Source organism: Accipiter gentilis, chromosome 3 (genome assembly GCF_929443795.1).
Source record: "Accipiter gentilis chromosome 3, bAccGen1.1, whole genome shotgun sequence".
Classification (NCBI taxonomy): domain Eukaryota; kingdom Metazoa; phylum Chordata; class Aves; order Accipitriformes; family Accipitridae; genus Astur; species Astur gentilis.
This window is the reverse complement of record NC_064882.1, coordinates 42,965,898-42,986,675: the sequence shown is the minus strand read 5'-3', so window position 1 is coordinate 42,986,675 and position 20,778 is coordinate 42,965,898. Positions and strand designations below refer to the sequence as shown.

Sequence of the window (20,778 nt, the reverse complement as noted above, 5' to 3'; positions counted from 1 at the left end):
TGTCCTTTCAGAAATGCACAGTTTTAATTTTAGTTCTGAGAGAAGCCCAGAAAGTTCACCTTTCCCTCTCTTTCCTCTCTCCCCTTGTGCTTGTTTTTCAACTTTTAATGAGGAAAACTTCTCCGAGTCAAGAGATGGCAGTGACTCATGTGGCAGATGAGCGCACAACAGCAATGTCAGAGCTGCTGTTGTGCACTTAACACAGCTTCAGGACAGGGTGACACGTATTTATTTCCCAATGGAAAATTAAAGCAACTTCTAATTCCCCAAATAAGAGCAAAGAAAATTCAAATGCCCATGTGCTTCACCTCTGTGCACGCAGGGAGGGTTATTTCTGTGTCACTAGCTGCTGCGTTGGAGGGGAGGGCTGGTGTGCGGGGGCGGGGGGGGCTTTCTCTGCGACGGGGAAGGGTTGCAAGCTGGAAAAGGCAGGGAAAGGGGGTCCGAATGTCAGAGCTGTAAGTGGTAGGTTCTGCAGGTGTCTTCATCCTTTCATCCCATGGCCTTTGACGCCAGCAGCTGAGAAAGGAAAAGAGCGAAACAAAAAAATCTTCCCAGTCACATACAAATCTTCAGCACGTGCCTTCAGTTTGCATTACATCTACACTCAAGATAAAATTTTTCTTTATGCGGAAGCCCTTTCTCATGTAGACGCAAAGTGTGGCATTGCAGACAATTTAATCTGCAGAAAGTGCCGATTTCTGCACATCCACAGTGCTGTAATCTTCCTGTTTCCATTCTTCAGGACACTAATAGGCCAAGAACTAGACAAACAAAAACAAAGTTATTCCCCGTGAGCAAACACCTGTAAAATTCTGGAAAAAAAAAAAAAAGACAGGTGTCTACAAGTGTCTGAGCTGGGGTGTAGAAAAACAGATGTTCCTTAAAATGTTTCAACCTCAATATCTAGAGCCAAGGCTCCACCTTCCCATGCAGAAGTTTTCTTTCTCGGGAAGGTGCTCCCTGAAGCAGGACAGAGAAGATAATCCCAGCAGAAAGCGGGATACCACTGTCCTGTGACAGGAAGGATTTCTCAGACTACATTACACTAGACCATTTCTGCTCCTCAGTACACACATGTTAGTTTTAAGTCTCTTCAACATAGTAGCTAAAGAGGTGAAAATTGCTTTCAAAGATAAAATAAGCACACTCGTTTCCCTAATAGCCTTTCTCTGTGCTCAGGCCACTCTGATATTGCCACTGCAGCATAAAAATTCAGCCCTTGTTTGCAAGTCTTTCATGCATCTTTTTAATGACCTCGTTAACCAAATCGAGGAGGGATGGGAGGGTTTGGTGGGTGTGTTGGTTCAAGTCATTTTCAATACCTTATGATCAGAAGAAAATGTATATGCAGCTGGAATTAGAAGAAGGTTACTGTGCATACGCGAAGCAGAGCAATCAGCCAGGTATTCTACTGCTGTCCCCTTCAACCCTCTCTCTGCTATGGCTATTGGCACTTAAAAATGTCAAGCTATTATTTTTCCACGGCTCAGGAGGAATGTCTCTGGTTCAATATGTTCAGGCTTCCTTCTTTGTTCTTGCAGCCCTAACATCAGACTGTCAGCCCCCAAATTAAAAATGATGGCTGCCTGCCTCGGCGTCGGTGCCTGCTGCAGCCCCACAACCGTGCCGGTGGGAATTTTTAAGAACGCCCGAGGGACTGAATCTGTCAATTGGAGAGCGAGCATATTGTATTCCGAGAGCGAGCATATTGTATTCCGAGGTACTTTTCAAAACCCTAAGGTGATACCAGCAGCATGTCACCCCTGCAGCTGGGGGGGACAGAGCTGTAGGGCCCTAAAGCTGTGAGCATCGTTCGTATCTAACACGAACTCAACCAGCCTGGCAGACTCATAAACCTGAGTATCGTGAGCCAGCTGCCTCCAAGGACAGAGACTGACAACGATAATTACTGCGTGCACGACCTGTCATGCCGGTATCTCAGTACATGTTAAACGGTGTCTCTTTTTTTATCCCCCCAAAGTACTTGAAAATGAGTAGCCAAATATTCATGTAGTGCTATCCAAACGAGTTTGATGCATTGGATTAGTTTTGATATACTTTGTTTGTTGGTTATAAAATATTTGGGAAATGCCTTAGCTTCTACAGATGGGTTATGCAAGCAGAAAAAAATAGCTCCCAATGCATTATGCTGGTTGGATATTTTTTATTCCGGCAGTAAGACACCGAGAGCACGCTTCAACTCAGAAGCTGGTCTGCTACCTGAAGCAGGTTTAAATTGCAAAGGTGACTGGTGATCTCTGAACCATGCAATCAGTAGCACTGAGGACAGGAGTTGCATTTAGTATGTCTCAGTCTGAAGTTTTTGGTCAAATTTTGTGCTAATGTAAACGGATACGGTTTAACTGATTGTATCATCAGAGCTGCACCAGTCCGGACTGATGGAGAATCTGACCCAAATATACAGGGTTTAATTCATCTTGGGCTGAAACTCATTAGGAATTTGGAAAGAATCATTGGGGAGTTTCCACTTGCATTGTGTGAAGTATGTGTCAATGTAGACAGGCCAGAGCTATTCATCAAAAAAAACTTAAATAAAACATTACTTCTCCACTGGAAAACAAAATTTCATCATAACCACATGCAAAGAAAAAAATGTCAATTTCTGACAGGATTTTTCACCAGCAAAAAAGTGCGTAGCTGTTTGTCTGCCTTCATCAGCTCAGTTATTCTCAGGAGCCATGGTTCCAGGTTTCTTGTGATCTCCTGAGGATCCAGCCAAGCTACATCTTTCATGATGTTGCATTGCAATGCCCCAGGAATAGGCAGGTCTCAGATCTCAATCTTTCAAGCTTTTATTTCTATTATGGTGATGTGTGAAAGTGCCAGTGTTGCCCCCTGAGACAGCTAAAATGTCAAAAAAGACAAGATGCAGAAAGTGAATATATGACAAACAGCAAGATGAAAGGAAGAGCCAAAGCAACAGCTAGAGCAAAGAGTTTGCAAACTTACTTCAGTCACATGTAGGCACAAGTGCATTGTTGTGAATCATAGAAACATATTTTAAGAGAAATCGAAAACCACGATCTGCTGTCCCTTCTCTCCAGCCGCTATCCGTTGCCTCTTGGGGATTTTTCTGTAGGCATTTCAGCACAGCTTTCTCTCTGAAGTTTCAAAGGAAGACGAAGAGTAGTCGATAACTAGGGAGTTTTGTGAAAGAAGCCTTTTCATTGGTGGCTGGCTAATGGTTAGTGACTACAACATGTAAGTAGGCAGGAAAGGATGAAAAAGCCCTCAAAAATCAGTCAACAATATTGAAAATGATGTGGAGGAGGCAGGGAGGACCATCAAGCAAGCTCCTATCTTCCACTGACCTAAAGTTGGAGTCCTGTGCAGGAGCTGATTCACTCCTGAGAATGCAGACTCGTGTCGAATTCCTTCACGCCTGCTGGACATGGGAACGTGGCATGAGCATAGCATGAACACAGCGTGAAGAAGGAAAAGCGCTGCGGTGATTTGCCGAGGCGTGATCTGCTCATGCCTCTGAGGTCTTGCGTTCCCAGGGGTACCATGAGCCGAGTTGCCTCTGCGGTCAATTCCCAGCTCACAGGGACTGTGCGGGGACATGGTCCTAGTGAGCGTTGGGAAAAAGTGGACGGAGCAAGGGGAGAAGGACAAGTGCATAGTGAGGATAAGACTGATCTGATCGCAGATTAAAGGCACCTAAACAGAGTCTTGTACATGCACTGGGTGCCTGAATTCCCCATCGCAGTCACTAGATGTCAAGGATACAATTTAGTTGCTGAAACAAGTGTCTGATGTGATTTAAGAGGCTCCAGAGCATGATGTCTGGTCTCCAACACCAGCTTCAGAAGGGCACAGGTCTCCCATTAATCCTACATCATACTTATTAGCCTGCACAGATGTCTCGTGTATGCTGGGGCCTTTCAAATTACACTAGGCAACACCTATGAACCTCCACTGAGCTTGCACGTCTTTTTCTGAGCCAGACCCTACCCTTATTAAATAACCAGAGGTGAACTCATTTCTGATGATTTGTGAACATCAGAAGCTCACATACTTGTTTTTTCTCCCGTTTCTTGCTTCTAAATAACCGTCAGTTAATACCACTGCCTGGGACCCAACGAAGCATATTGTTTCACTGGGACAGTAGGAACCCTCTGCAATGTGCTGCTTTAGAGGTACAAAAAGAGAAGTTCCTGCTTTGCAGAGATACAGAAGTTGGGGAAGAATTGGTGTGGAAAAGGGTAATTCGTTTCTAACAGGCAGGACTAGTTGGAAGATAATTCCTTGCCTTGGGCATCCAACAAGCCATTTAGGACATTTCTAGCAAGAACAAATAGAAATATTTCATGCATAATCAGCCCTTGTGATTAAGCACAGCAATAACTCTGGAGATGCCAGTGTCATTTGTCACATGAAGAGGGACATGTAAAGGTATCTAATCATGACAAGCATGTACATGTGATGGTGGTTTGGGGGTTTTTTTGTTTCTTTAAAACCTTATAACTTAGGTCTTTTCACTTACAGATTTTCAAAGTCTTTATACAAAGGAATGATTTCTTTCCATAAACTCAATAACACCGAGAGCACAGGGCCTAATTCCAAAGCCCGTTTCAATCAGCGACTCTGCCCACTACCTTTGGGACATCAGGATCAGAGACGGTAAGCAAGATTTCTAAGTGCAATGTCCCAAGAACCAACGTCCTCAAATTGTCATGGTTTCCATTAGAGTTCCCAAATTCCTCACTTTTTAAAAATTCCTTCAAACACCTGTTCAGACATTATTTTTTTTAAAAAATCCCAACCGTGGTCTTAAGTGACTTCTTTGATGTCATAGGGAGATCTGTGCTAGAAAATGAAGTGCTGCTAATTCTACAAAGCCATTTCCTTTAACACATCCTCCCACCTCCTCCTACCCACTCCATGTGTCTGCTTCATCCATCTGTTCCATCTCATGAAATGCATGGATCATGAGCTCCCTGGAGCACGTCCAATTTTTCCTTGCCTCTGTAGTTGAACAGTCACATTTTTCCATCCTGTAGACAAGCATAAATATTGTGTAGTGAGCAGTTTGCCTTGTTTCAAATTTCAGCATGTCATATTCTGAAAACTAATCATTATTCAGAATGGTTCATGGGTTTATTTATCAATTAATACATGGTATTATGAACTTCGAGTTCCCCGTTGGGTGCATTCTCAACGCACGCTTCTATTGCTAGTCCTGTGCTATTTCTGTGTAACTATTGAGTTACACATTAATCCGTTAGTAAAATTGCATCTGCATGACCCTGGGGAACCAGCTACAGCACCTAGGTTTAGAGCTATGAAGGTTTCTGCACTTCTGGAGCCTCTGAGCATGAGTCTTCAAATGCATCCTCATGCCCAGCGACTCTTGCAATGACATTCCTACATACCGAGTCCTCCCCAGGGACAACATCAAAGCAGGTGGCAGTGTGGTTAATTTGCAATTGAAACATGTCCTTCAAATTAAAAATGAGCATTTTGAGGTAAAACTGATTCACTAGAGTATTCATAGAAAGCAAACAAAAGATTGGAAACAGGTCAATTAATTTCCTTTAAAACCAGAATTAAATGTTTGTGGAATACTTACGTATTTACCCAGCCTGGCCAAGGGTGCTATAACCTGCAATAATTAAAAGCATTTATTTGACCTTTGTGGAAGGCAAGGGACAGTCATTCCTATAGATTTTACAAACATGGAGGTCTTGCTCTAAAGCGCAATTTTAACTTAAAGAGGCTCAGCCCTATTGCAAACAGCCTTGGTAGTGGTGGGAGGGTGTGTGCAAGTACATCAGTAATAAATTTCTCAGGCTTTTACTCCAGAATTTTATTTCTCTTGTTGTTCATGTTGGAGTTGCTGCCAGGGTACATACACCCACTGACAGCAGAGTCAGGTGAAAAACCTGAATATGTAGATTAAGATCTGTGACACTATTTTAAAAGAAAACCAGAGCACCTATTTACCTTGGATCTGGCCATATCAGTAGTGAATTGAAGCAGCCACGGTTTCTTCTGAATTTTTTTGGACTGTTTATTTCCAGCAACATTTCTGTTTTCTTTCCTTCCCGTTAAGAAAGTGATCCCGTGAGCTCACATCTTGCTAATCCAACTGATTCTGTAAAAGACAAGCACCGTACTTTGCAGCTGGTGGAAGTGCACAGGCAAGCATCGTCCTCTCTCCAGACAGTTCATAAGTCACCACAGCTCAGGTGAGTCCCAATACGCCGGAGCTGCAAAAGCTAATCTTATGCTCTCATTTCCCCACTCCCAGGAAAATGAAGAAAAAATCAGGGAGGATTTTGCAAGCATGTGGGCCATGGGTTGTCCCGACTGTGATGACCTGATCCAGGTAGAAAATACGGAAAGTCACGTAAGCAAAGCTCAAAAGAGTCAGCACAGGTCTTGCTGTTCGATGTCCAACTGCTCATTAGAAGAACAGGAGCCATGCAGAGGACATACTGTCAACTCCAAACTGCTGTTTGTCTTTTCTGTGTTAATTTGTAACTATCTTTTTTCTGGATCTTCATGTATTTCCACGCATCTAAATCACATTCCCTGTCATAAATAAAGAAAACATCCTGGGGCAGCTAGTCTTTTTACTCTTATCATTGATGAATATCTACTTGTGACTCAAGAACACTTACTTTGCCAGGCATTCAATTAAAACAGAACAAGGAGCACGCTGATGTGAGCAAATACTTACACAAATGAGGAATTCACCATGAACTACATAAATGTGATGTGTGTCAAACAGTAATCAATAGAAACCTAAACACAAGGGAAAAAAAAAAAAAAAACCACAACAGTGAAATGTGAATATATAGAAAAGAAAATAAACTGATGTTTCTTTTTAGACCTTGAACCTGAAGGTCATATTCTCATAACAAATTTCTGTTAACATCAGAAATAAGGTCATGCTCTACTTGATTCTGTACCAGTTACCACATATGAGTAAAGAGAATTTATCTTAATCCTTTACTTTATCCCTCTGCATGTTTCCAAGTCTCTTCTTCTGGAAATCTTGCATCCTGACCTAATAAAAGGCTATAAGGTGAACTGAAAAAAATTAAGATCCCATCTCATTTGCATGGACTCCACCACACGGTTATCACAGGGACTTGGGAAAGCAGGGGAAAACATCCTGTCAACTAATTTGCAGTGATCTGGTTCAACCATGGAGAGAGATATACTAGATTAGACACCTCCACACTTCTCCTTTGCCCTGATTCTGGAAACAGGGTCAGAGCAAGCAATCGGAGAAACCAGGACTCTGGAAGATAACTGCAGCAGAGAAGGATGTTGAATACACTGAGAAGCTGGTGGTGGGAAGTGCAAATCACAGATTAATCTACTGCTAAAGGAGACTTCTTGGGACCGCATGGTCCTCAAATAGGGTTGTTATTAGCTGCAGTTTGAACATCCAAGGAAAGATGACAGTATAAACAAATAACGTTAAGAACAGAACACCAGAAGAGCCCCTGGCCATCACTGAAACCTCTTCCTCACAAGAGCGATCACCTGAGGGCGTTCCAAGTGCAAGACATTTAGTCTCCCAACCTGCAAAAGCACCACAGGAGATGAACAGAAATGATCAATGTTTGTCTTGTGATGAGAAGAAGAAAAGGCACTAGGTGGAAATGCCCAGACTATGATTTGGCAAGCAGACCGTACCCTATGTTATAGCAGGAGGTGACAAACACACAGCGGTCCATGCTTGTTTGTCTGGGTCTTCTTCTTGACTCCAGCTTTACAATGCAATAAACCTAAAAAGCATAAGCAGGACACATTACCCAGGAACCTTGGACACTTTTCAGTGCAATTAGGGGCATGGGTAAATCCTGTCCAGTGTCCCATCTCCAGCTTTCAGGTGCCTTGAAGCACAGGAACCTTGTCCAGCTTAGAAAACTGGCCATTGCATTTCAGTGTAACGTGGCTCTTACTCGCTAAGTCACCCCTAGTTAGTAACAGGCTTTTCCAGAGTATGTACAACTTGTCTTCAGGAACTAAAGTATTTACTTAAGCTTTCTGACCACAGAAGGGGATGGCCCGCTCCCTTCTGCCTTCCAGCTCCCTCGGATCCAGGCCAGGAGATACATCACCAGGGATCTCAACAGTGACCTCTCCCTGGAGAGAGTGGGGGGATTTATATTCTGCCATATAAAATTACCCCCTCAGCCTGCAATTTACAGCCCTCTTCTTCCCCCTGAACATTAACCTTTTGTTTACAGCCATTAACCCAATTTACTGCCTGTATTATATATGTGTCTCTCACGGCACGCGCTAAGAATCAAGCATTTCTATGTGGTGCTTTGTTACATTTATCTCTTGCCTGCTTTGCTTAGTAGAAGAGGGTCCAAGGCATTTCCCCTGATGCTCTTCAGATTGCAGCTCCATGAAGTGTGCTCTCACGGTACCACACTCACACATCTCAGGATATGGACCTGTGGGAGCAGGTGAGAGAAGGGTGTCTGTAGCTCATGACAAAAAATACACAACCTTGGGTTACGGATAATGTTCCCATGCTAATGTTAAAGGCAGGTTTTCTGTTCTTCCCTAGGCTGGAGCTCTGGCAGGAACTCATCTGTAGTGAGTCCAAGTGAGGTTGGAAAGCTGACAGAGCTATGGAAATGGAGTTTATAACGAATTGAGGACCATGAACTGTCCCAGACCGTGGAGCAGAGAAATAGGATACAAAGTTCAAAGAAAATTTGTGGGAAGGTTAAGCAGATTGACCTTATTTAGGCAGGAAAAGGAGCACAGATGCGGCAATATACAGTAAAGAGGGTAATGAGGAAAGTAGTGACCAGTCATTTTGTATGGCCTCTCATGTAATCCAGTGCAAGGTGCAATTCAACTGATGTCCAGCAGCAAAGATTTAAATTTGATAATTGGAAAAACCCTCCGCAGGTTGCTGCTAACAGGCTGTCTGCTGTTACAGAATTCCTTTCTTAGTAGGTTATTGAGAAGAGATTAAACAAATCAGCTGCTCCTTCCACATCATCTTTTGGGAGGGAATATGGACTATACTAGGAACGGGGGATTCATCTACCCTCACAGTAATCACAGCAGGCTCTCTTTAGTAGTCAGCGGAGAGAGATTGACATAAGGCAATGAATATTATCCACATGAAAGGTTGGAAGCATTGTTCCCTGGGGTCACTTATTTATTCCCTTTGACTGCAGGAGTGATGGAGGTGGTCAGCTCTAACCTCGAGATGCACCTTTTCGGTACTTAAACTGGAGCAGCTGCCTCCCACCCAGCGTGCCTGGTATCCTTTCCTTGCCTTTCTGCTCTTCCTTGACACCAGCTTCTCTCTGATTAATCTTTGTCCTCTTATTCCCTGCTTTATGATCCTGCCAACTGCAATACAGAACATTGTCCCACTTCTACTGCCACCTTGGCCCCACAGCAGGCATCCTTTCCAACCCTCTCTAAATCCCGTCACGCCAACGAGAATTAAAGTGATTAGTGAATCATTTTTCTTCATAAAACATTTGGTTGAAAAGCAAGACGAATCTGGGGAATCCTGATGGAATTATATACGTCTTAATGAAGGTTAACGTTTCAATAAGAATGTTAGTCTTTTTTTCAAGTTTCATCTACATTCATTTCATTTTTTTTACTTTCTCTGATTCTTTTGTACGAATCAAAGTCTGCACATGGAACACGGATAAGAATTCATCTAATTTCATTTACATATGAGTTTCTCACCTTAGGTTCCCTTTTTAGTTAATGAAAAGAGGCCAGAGAAATAATGTCATTTTTATCTCAGACATCTATATTATCTCTATATTATCTCTCTGTATAAGGGCCTATTTCCCAAATACCATATCAGGGCTTATTTCCCAAGTCAGGAAAACTCTCTTGAATACTTTCATGGTTATTCAGGAACACAGTTCAAATGAACTGAAATCTAATTGACATCAGCTGTAGGAACCTATGCATATGTCCAATTATTTCACTCTCTGCCTTCCCAATCAAGACCTGTAAAGTAATGGCAGCCAAAATATTTAGAGTGTCACCATTAGGTTTCAGAGTTATCAACGTCTGGAAATTGTGCACAGTTATCACAGCACTTCAAAGATAACTTTCATTAGATTGAGGGACCTTCTGGAGAACTGCCCATGTAAGAGGGAAATTAATTCAAGATTTGTGCTCAGCAATCCACCTCTTTATCAATTTATCTAAAAATTTAGGTGTCCCTACTACCTGAGCATCTGTATAGTATAGCATCTACTATAAGAAAATCTAGATTTTCTATCATGCTGTTCCAACAACATAAAGAAAACTGATCTCACTGAAGCTGGAGAAGCCTCCTCAGCTAACTGTCCTTTTGACATCGCAATATTCAAGTAAGTTTTCAATAAAACTGTAGATATATCTCATGTGGATCTTTTTCAGCGAGAGAGGAAGGACTATGTATAACATCGAGCAATCTATGGAAGCCAGCTCTAAGCAGAAATTTAAAAAAAAAAAAAAAAATCACAATATATTCAAATAGTGCAAGCCAGGGCATTAATCAGTACTGTAGTGGGACTATTTTGATTACACATACTTCTGCATGGACTCAGTAATTTCTAACCACCAAAACCAATATGCAGATACCATGGAAGAGCTGAAAACTTCTGCAGACAATGCACAAAAGGAATAGGTGATAAGGCTACTGCGGTGGCAGGACATTTGCCATTGACATCTTCAGTCTTATTCTGCATCACTTGGCACAATGTAATGCCCCAAAACCCACTGATCCCTTCCCAAAAGACTTAAGAGCGTCACAAAGTACGGTCATCTCACAATATGACATTTTTAGGCAGCAGTATAGCAAAACATTTAAGGGTTATGAGCCAGCAGTAGACTCAACCAGTCTTAATCAGATGAGCACCACTCAGTGTTTACAGGCCCTGGTCCCTACACATTGGAGGCATTTCTGTGCTTTTTGAGTAAATTAGCAGGAAAAGAAACAGGAAGAAATTGGTATGCTTGGATAAATCCATGTTGTGGTAGGGTTTCCTTGACATTTCCTTGCTGCACATGTTCAAAAAATGGAGGGCTACTGCAGAACAAACTATCTGCGGGTGGTTCAGCTGAAGTTCAATTCCTGAATTTTGCATTTGTATACTTGATTGTAAAACTTCATAATTCATGCGAAGTTGGTTATTTAAAGATGTCATCCAATCAGGGAATTAAAAAAAAAATAAGTGCAATGCATTTAACTAGCTAAGATAGGGCGAATTACAATCAAATATACAATTAATATATGAGTAAACCTCATGCAAGCTGAAAATAAGATGTACATATTTAAGGCATGGTAATTAACTATTGGAACAAATTACTGAGGCTCATGGTAAATTCTTTTTCATTTGGGAGTTGCTAAATCAAGACTAAATGTCTTTCCAAAAAGATACGTTCATCTTGAAGTCATTAGGTGAGAAGCAGAATTATTGATGAAAATCCGTATTCACTATTTTTCAGAAAGCCCAATTAAATGTTCATTACAATCTTCCCTGCCTTAATAAGGATTAGTTTATTTGGGTGTCCCTTTACAATAGCAAGCAACATGAAAATAACCACAAATATCATTAAAATGTTACTCTCTTAATAGAACATCAACTTATATGATCAAACTACAGTTTTACTGTTTATATGCACCTTTTGAATTACTGAAGTGACACAGCCTGAAATTACTGAAAGAAAATATGCCATTAAGGTCATTTTCATATACTCAAAAAGAAACTTCGACGTTTCTTCTTGCAAAGTATTTTGAGATTGGTTTCATACCAATTTCATCATAAAATTGTGAAATTTCAGTTGAGGTGGATATTCCATGTTCATTTTCTATGACTAATCTTTAAATACACATTATGGCACATAATGATAATAATACAGTAGATAATACAAACACTAAACACTGAGGATTTGGAAACCTGGCCTGGGCTATACTTGAGGCATTGATACTTATGTGAGTTATATATTCCGATCAGGTATTGATATTATATTGATTTCTTTCTTTCCATACTAGCTTTAAAAGAATAGGAACCAGCTTTTGGTCTGACTTTGTCTTATCCCTTTCTTAGTTGCCGAGCTATTAAAGAATGAGACAAGATCATAAGAGAACTAAAAGTCTCTAAGTATGATGAAATAGTGAACAAACAAGATGGCAAAGAGTAAAGACATCTGATGAAAGGGCTGGAGAATGGGCAGACTCTGGGAAGCATAAATATTCCACAAAAGCAGCAATAACGTTGTGATTGAACTCTGTGAAGGTAAGGAGCAGTAAGGCTTCACTGGAGAGGTAATAACTTTCCACTGGAAACAGTGGGATAGCCTGGGCTACGGGGAGAGAGAGGAATGTTGACAGGCAAATTCCTACAGAAACCAAAACATTTTGCTTCTATATAACAAAAATCTCAACTATCCCAGGATAATTCCTTCATGCTGTAGTTGTTTCCAACCCAACCAAGTTTAGCCCTGATTTCCAGCTGTGGTGGGTTGACGCTGGCTGGAGGCCAGGTGCCCACCAAAGCTGCTCCATCACTCCCCTCCTCAGCTGGACGGGGGAGACAAAATACAACGAAAGGCTCGTGGGTCGAGATAAGGACACGGAGAGATCACTTACCAAGTACTGTCACGGGCAAAACAGACTTGACTTGGGGAAAATTAATTCAATTGATTACCAATCAAATCAGAGGAGGATAATGAGAAATAAAACCAAATCTTAAAAATGCCTTCCCCCCGCCCCTCTCTTCTTCTCAGGCTTAACTCCACTCCCAATTTTCTCCACCTCCTCCCCCTGGCAGCACAGGAGGATGGGGAATGGGGGTTGTGGTCAGTTCATCACACTTTGTCTCTGCCACTCCTTCCTCCTCAGGGGCAGGACTCCTCACTCTTCCCCTGCTCCAGAGTGGGCTCCCTCCCATGGGAGACAATCCTCTACAAACTTCTCCAACATGGATCCTTCCCATGGGCTGCACTTCATCATGCACTGCTCCAGCGTGGGTCCCCTCCCTGGGCTGCAGTCCTTCAGGCGCAGCCTGCTCCAGCGTGGGCTTCCCACGGGGTCCCAGCCTCCTTCGGGCATCCCCCTGCTCCAGCGTGGGGTCCCTCTCTCCCCGGGTGCAGGTGGAGATCTGCTCCCCCGTGGAGCTCCCTGGGCTGCAGGGGGACAGCCTGCCTCACCAGGGGCTTCATCCCCACGGGCTGCCGGGGAATCTCTGCTCCGGCGCCTGGAGCATCTCCTCCCTCCTCCTGCTCTGACCTGGGGGCTGCAGGGCTGGGGCTCTCACGTGTTCTCACTCCTCTCCCTGGCTGCAGTTTCTGTTGTGCAGCAACTTTTCCTCCTTCTTAAATCCGTTCTCCCAGAGGCACTACCACCGTCGCTGATGGGCTTGACCTTGGCCAGAGGCTGGTCCGACTTGGAGCCGGCTGGCGTTGGCTCTGTCGGACATTGGGGAAGCTTCTAGCAGCTTCTCACAGAAGCCACCCCTGTACCCCTCCTCTACCAAAACCTTGCCACGCAAACCCAATACACCAGCCCTGAAGCGCTCGGCAGTTTTTCAGTTTCCACTACGCTAACACCAATTAGTGAGCTACTACCGGCGCTCTCCTGAGTCAGAAATTGTCCTCTTTATTTACCTTCCAGTGGGCTTTAAAATTGTGTGGCTAGCTTGTGATACAATTTTACTTGATAGGGGGGGAGAAAAAAATTTAATTCCACTATTTAGTTCTGCCCAGAACAAACAGATGTAGGAGCACTCCCAGAGCATATGGGTTAAATTAGTGCCTGCTGTGTCCCAGCACCAGCATTTGTCTGATTTAGTGACACTTGTTTTAAACAGTCGGAAGGGGGTCCAGGCAGCTCTGGAGGTGGTTTTCAGCTGGATTCATCCTTAAACAGTGGTCTAATAAAATTCCACTTTTACGTTCAGTCTGTGCTGAGCCGCCACCAACTTTGGGTCACCAGAGGAGGCATTCCCCGAGATAAATTGTGCAGGTCACAAACTAGCTGCACAATGTCCTTTTGATGATAAAATACTAAGCAGAGCTGACATTTAAATTAGCATCCCTGCACGTTTTCCAGCTAGATAATGATATGGGTAAGACAGCCAACACCTGTGGCACCAGGAGGGATCCAGTTCCCAGGGAGCCGTGGCCAAAGGTTTGTCATCATCCCCAACCATTTATGTTGCAACTGATTGAAAATAGGCTCAGACAATCAGAACCTGGCTGCCCTGGGATGTGCTTTGGGTTTACATGCCTTGGTTTTATTCTTTGAGCCTCATCCTTCCTGGGACTCAGTTGGTTTCATGGCGCTGAGGTCTTGCACTGGCCCTAATACCTGGCAAAAAAAAAAAAGGGACGAAAAGAGGAGAGAGCAAATAAACAAACACACAAAATCTCTTTGCTTCTAGAGCACAGGAGAATAACTAAAAGAAAAGGTCACTACAAGGGCACAGAGCAATAACTTCTGAGCATCGGCTTTTAGCAGCGCCTTCTTCAACAAAACGCTTCCCCTTCCCCTCTGCACCAAAATCAGCCCTAGGGTCTATTCAAGAGCTGAAAGCCGGGGCTTCCTTGTGCCAGAAATGGTAAAATCAATGCCGTTACAAAGGAATTCTTTCTCCCCAAGCATTTTTTGATGAATTACGGCTAGGTGGTGGAGAAGTGGCTGCGTCTAATTAGAGACATTGGCCCCGCATAACCCCAGCGTCTGCCCAGCCCCTTCCAAGCACCGCGGGTGGATTATCTGCATGCCCTGCTGCAAGGTGAAGCATCAAGGCAGGGTTATGGAGCTTCACACTGCATCAATTTAAATGTGTTGTGAGGTACAGGAACTGCCTCACCTTCTCCCAGCGCAGCGTGGCTCATAAATATTATTAGGTATCAAGTGAGACTAAATGAATCGGCACAAATCAGCCAACTTTACCATGCTCCGGCATCTATCCTGTAAAGGGGTGCCCGACCCTTCGCCGCTGCCTGATTTAATTTGGAGCGTATTGATGTTATTTATGGCTTAGCGGCTTTAACCCTCATCAGACACTAAAACAAGAATACCCATACAGAGAGTTTCACTTTTCAGCTTCCACTGGCTGTAAATCAGCTTGTTCAGCGGGTCAAGAAATCTCCCAGAGATAGTTTCTGACTGCAGGAATCACCTTGCACAACCCTCTCCGGTAAACAAGGGGTGCCATTTGGAAAGGATCCTTTCAGGGCCATCTGCAGGCAAGCCAAAAGGAATTTTTTATTATTATTATTTGAACCTGCATTTTGCATCTTTCTGGCTGCTCTTTCACTGATCCTTCCCTCCAGCAAACCCCTGAAGCTGAAAACCTGCTTAGCCTTTTTCTGCAACAGGCAGGGAGACGGCAGCAGCTGTCCAGTTTGAGAGAAGAGGCAGATTTCAGTCAACTCAAAGCAAGGATGAAAAGTGGAAAATTCTGTCGCCAGCAAGTGCGACCTGGCACCGGGGAAAGCACATGAACATCAAAGTCAGATGGGTCAAAGCACCCAGCTCTGAGTCAATTATCATATTTTCTTAGACGTAAATCACACTTCAGACAGCCCTAATTCCCTTTAAAAGTAATGGCACTTGAAAGCGTGTCCTCGGATGATCCGCGCCCACACTGCACTAAGGCAGGCAGAGGGGTTTAGTATTTTGGGAGCAAGCTGCAGGGGAGCTGTGTCACCCACCGCCCTGTGTGCATATAACCCGTGCTGCTGCTGAATCATAGATTTCATTTTAGCAGGTTAGACGTGTAAAGATATGTTCGTTTCTCTACAACAGCACAGTGCCTGGTATTTGAATATCATTATGCTGATTTAGCATCCTGACCCTAAACTGTTCCATGGCAGATTTAGTAAATATAGCAAAACTCAGAGAAGACTGTAATAAACCATTAAGTACAAATCGAATAGCCTGGTTAATCACTGTGAAAGTGCAGTTTTATACAGCTGTCTGCTTCCTTGGATTGCACTGGAGTAAATCTGCAGTGGCAGATTTGACCCTTTGCTTCTGTGCTTCCATTCCGTGCCTGTAAAAAAAAAAAACCAGGAAAAAATATTTCCCCAAGGCATAGGGCTGTTGCAAAGATACCTAAACTTAAAATGGTGATTCTCCCATATTAGCTTGATAATATGCTACTCAGAAACCAGAAGAATGCAAAGAGCTGCCAACAAAAAAGCAAACAAAAACAAAAAAAAAAATTAAACGACCCCACAACTCAGGCTTCAAGAAATGCTGCTGTTGAGCTTGGGCTGAATGTGTGTGGGAGGAGGGCCAAAGCATGACATCTTATTTTAATTAAATGAAAGCAATCGGTTCACTCTGCTCAGGAGAGATAGTGGGGAATTTTACAGCTTGCTGTAGGATGTTAGTCCTAGATAGGAAGCTGCTGTGGGACACAACCCTGCGCCTAGAACTGCATTAACACAGCCAAGAGGTGTCTGGTTCGACGCTGGTCTTACCACGGCTTTATTTCATTCGAGAATTGATGCTGCAGATGGAAGAAATGAAGGAAATGTCCCCTCGTCTTTCTGCATTTGAGGTTTGATATCACGGTAGAAGTTTCCAGACGAGGCAGACACAGCTGGAAGGTACCAGTACAGTAAGGTGGGGAAGAAGCAAGAGGAACTGGTAGTGCAGAAAGGGAACAGGGATGATTCTTCCAAAACTTCTCTGGTGAGTGGTCTCAGTAAAATACTTCTGTGAGTAAGTCTTGCACGGAAAGTTGGAGTGAAGTCACGGAGTATGCTGGTGATGCGAAGCTGGAGAGCAGCATGAGTACAAAGAACATTGGAAAAATCACACAGGAATAACCACATACCTTTGAAGCCCGTCAAAATAATAAAAAAAGGATTATGCTCTGTAGCACAAAATGATCTCATGCATCTCAGGATGAAAAATGGGGATTTCTGTTCTGTGGTGTGAGTTAGAAAGGTGTGAGTCACTCCTGGACCGAGTAACCGGCCAGATGCAGCCATGGAAGAGGTAAATGTGACCTGCAGCTACCTCACCATCGGCGACCGCTGAGCCTCGCCTAGTGAGCTTGGGATGATCCAGGTCGTGCGTGTCAAAGAAAGAGGAAATCCAACAGGCAAAGATGCAGAAAATATATTCTGGGGATTGATAGGTTATTCTATTTCACGCAAGAAAAAAATTAAATAAAATTGGTGCCCACTTCTTCTGTTGAGTCTCGCAAAATGAAATCTGAAAGGGATGAAATTGCAAATATCTCCTTGGGGATAAACAGCAGAAGGGAGGAAGGAACTACTTAAGTTGAAGGACAGACCTAGCAAAAGAGAAAGTAGGTGTAAACTGCCCAGAAATAAATCCAGCCTGAAAATTAGAGGGAAAGGCTTCTACCAGCCAGAGCAGTGAGGTGCAGAAGCTGCATTCAGTCAGACAAACAGGGAGAAAAACCCAACTGCTTTTATCGTCAGGCTTGATGGATAATGAAAAGAGTGGAGCAGAGTGGGTACACATCCATTTTTAAAGGGTGAGGAAAGGGGAAGGGAAAGGAAAGGGAAGGAAGCTGGGGTAACTTCAGGTCTCAGAAGAAAGTGAAAATATAAACACTCTCCTCCTTCAATAAATACTTGAGCAGCTTGTAAATAATAATCAAATAATCTTTCTGACAAATAACAAAGAAATGGGTGTCTGCCAATATAGGTTTGTTAAGAAGAAACCATGTAAAGCAAATACAATCTCCCATTATGACAGGATAACAGGCCTGTGAAGAAAAGAATAACAATAGACGTCTTTTTTTACTTAAGACTTTTGACAATACCTCGGGTGACATCCTCATAAACAAGTGATGGAAGCAGACTCAGCAAGAAACGATTGTAGAATTGGTGCAAAACTAGTTGAATAATCAGACACAGAAAGAAGTTGTCAAGGGTTTGCTGTTAAAGTGATGTATTGAGCAGTTTTCCACGGGGTTTGTAGTGGGTCCTGCAGTCCTCAGGGTTTTCTTCAGTGAACACCTGTCCCATTTTGTATCTATTACAAGAGTGGAGAAACTGCTTTGTGAGACGGACAAGTTTGAGAAAATCAGTGTGGACAAGAACAAAATTATAACCCTCAGGAAAAATCAAGCTAGACATGTAGAGGATGGGATCCAACTGCTTAAACCATTGCTCCTCAGCACAGTATCTGGGAGACCTTGGCAGATCCAAACAGAACACAAGTTAAACGTCCTGGTGCTGCTAAAACCATACTGCACCCTATGAAATGAGACACAAATCCTTTGGCTCTTCTTAACTGCTGGAAGTGCCTCGATTCTCTAGATTTGAGTGCCACACTTGGAAGATGTAGTCTAAATGTAGACAAGTGGAACCAGAAGAACCCATAGAGGTTTACAGACCATGTCCCCTGGGAGAGGGGTTGACAGATCTGGAGGTGTTCATACTGATGAGGAGAGGAGAGAAAGAGAGAGGTGGCAAACAAATTCTGCTACAAAGAGGACAGTCTGTTCTTGGTGCCTCTGACAGGACAGTGAGAAAGAAATTATATCAAGAAATACAGGCTAGGCATTAGGATAAACAGTCTAATGACAGGTGAAGCATTTGCATTAATTATCTAGATAAGATGTGAAATGTCTCTTGCATTGGAGGTATTTAAAGATAGGACAGGAAAAACGTATGCCAGGACCAACGTGAGAGTGGTTGATCCTGGCGAAAGATTGCATGACAAGATGAACAGCTTCTCAACGTTCCTCTTTTTCTCTGTTTTCCAGGTTCTTGTGAAACGGCCTATGCGACACTTCTTGAGAATATGGGGAACTAGACTTGAGATCCAAAGACCAAAGTTCACTTTGACATATATACATACGTCATTCACACATAGCCCTTACACATGTTGCCCTGAACTAATGTGGCCCCTTATTCTTGCCAGAGTATGCGGCCGCGGTTCTGAAACCACAGGTGTGGAGGTTTTCTGTCTTTTGGTAGGATTAATCAAAACTAGTTATTCTTCAGCACTTTACTGTGGAGATTATGCATCAGAAGGAAGTACTTGTCAAAGGATTATGGTATCACAGAAAAATAATCGATATATCTCTTGGCTTACTAAATTTGCCCTAAGGAACATTAGGACTGTTTAGGAGTATGAAGATTTTTATTTATTTGTTACAACTTTGTTTCCAAGTCAAAGGGTAGTTTCTGGAGACTAGGCCAAACCAGAAGTTTTGGGTTTTTTCCCTCCCAAACCAACCTCGACCATCTTATGAATGGAAATACGCAGATAAATGAGTCACCATACATAATTTAGAACATTTACTTTAACACTGATGAATTCCAGGCTCATTGTTTTTTCTCTCCTTCTGACTGAATGCTGATTATCTGACCTTTCTCATGGAACAGGGAATGATAACTTTTGACCTGCCATAGGAGGAGCTGATTTATCAGAGCACGGCTGTTTGTAGTCTCGTATCCACGCCTCACCACCCCACCCGTGGGCATCAGAGGTTCACTCTTTGCAGCAGTTGTGGACAACAGCACTCTTTTGACTATGGGGCTAGTTTTGCAATAATCTAGTGCATCTCCGATTATCAAACCCAATACAGTGACAAATGCCATCTGACTCCCTGCTGTCTCTGTAGTCCTGTACCAGCTGGGGAAAGGAAGTATCTTTTCAGAGCCTGCCATGTAAAGGAAAGGATTTGGAGCATCTTCTCCCTATTTACCTAATTCCCCTCCGTCACCTCCCCACCAGATGCAATTCTGCGGCATAATCTAAACAAGGAAACTGAAACAAACAGCTTCACAGTGTGACTATAACCTATTGAAGTCATTTTAAAGCCAGCAGATGTTTTATAGCCTAAGATTTTCAGCAGTGTGCCTTTACAGACCTCTGCTACTCGGCAGGAGGCTCGAAATAGGAGAGGGCCTGTGGACAATTAAAACTTAAAACCTTTCATTACCAGTCACCAGGTCTCCAGGTCACTCTGGTGCTTAAATGCACCTTCTGTCACTACTCACTCAGGGCAGGTCAAACTCTGATGGACTCTGCTCAAAGCCTTCAGAGCCAGCCAGAGGCGGCCCGCTGCCAATGGTCACTTCTTTCGAGAAGACAGAAGGAAACCACCCGATCCTTTCAGTGACCTGTGGATCAGGTAAAACTTAGCAGAGTCCGTCCTCTGTACCAGATCTGAGACATGCTCCAGAAATTTGCTTCTCTTCAATGCCTGTCTGGACCTACCGGTAACACTGTGAGCATCAGCGGTTCTTTGGGCCATATCATCCTCCTCATTTCACAGGTTTCACATGAAGCCACATTCTGTTTCTAGCATTTCACCTCTTACAAGTTGCAGCACCAACTTTCAGGGTGACTCCTGGCATTTCATGATGTGTTGGCACCTCTCATAGGGAATTTTTCAGGCTGGATGAAGGATCGCTTGCTAAGGACATTCATGAGGCTCAGGTGAAGCATTACTGCAGGAAGGATTGACTTATCCCAATCATTTCCCCTGGCGCTGGCGTGCCACAGACAACACAATTTGTCTCACCAGCTTAGGATGATTCTGAATGAAGTGGAATGAGGAACAGTTTCCCCACCCAAACTCAAAATGCAGCTGAAGAGAACTAGCCTTTTGGCTAAAGAGATTGTTATTTCCCTCATTTTTCCTATAACTGTTACTCTGTTGAGCATCTCTTTCATTTATCTTTGCTGTTGCCTCACTGCAGCATTACAAATTGCTGTGACCACGGTCTGGCTCATGAATTTCTATACGTGCCTTGCTGATTCTCTACAAGTGAAAGAGTTGGTATAAGACAACT

General features: G+C 43.2%; 1 long non-coding RNA gene across 1 annotated transcript; it reads right to left on the bottom strand.

Moving 5' to 3' along the window:
- Positions 1 to 4,922: 4,922 nt before the first annotated feature.
- LOC126052021 (uncharacterized) lies at positions 4,923 to 6,046 on the bottom strand. Its single transcript, XR_007509924.1, has 3 exons — positions 5,971 to 6,046; positions 5,597 to 5,629; positions 4,923 to 5,021 (listed from the first exon to the last, which is right to left on the bottom strand). It is a non-coding gene; the product is annotated as an uncharacterized LOC126052021 (long non-coding RNA).
- Between the last annotated feature and the right edge of the window lie 14,732 nt (positions 6,047 to 20,778).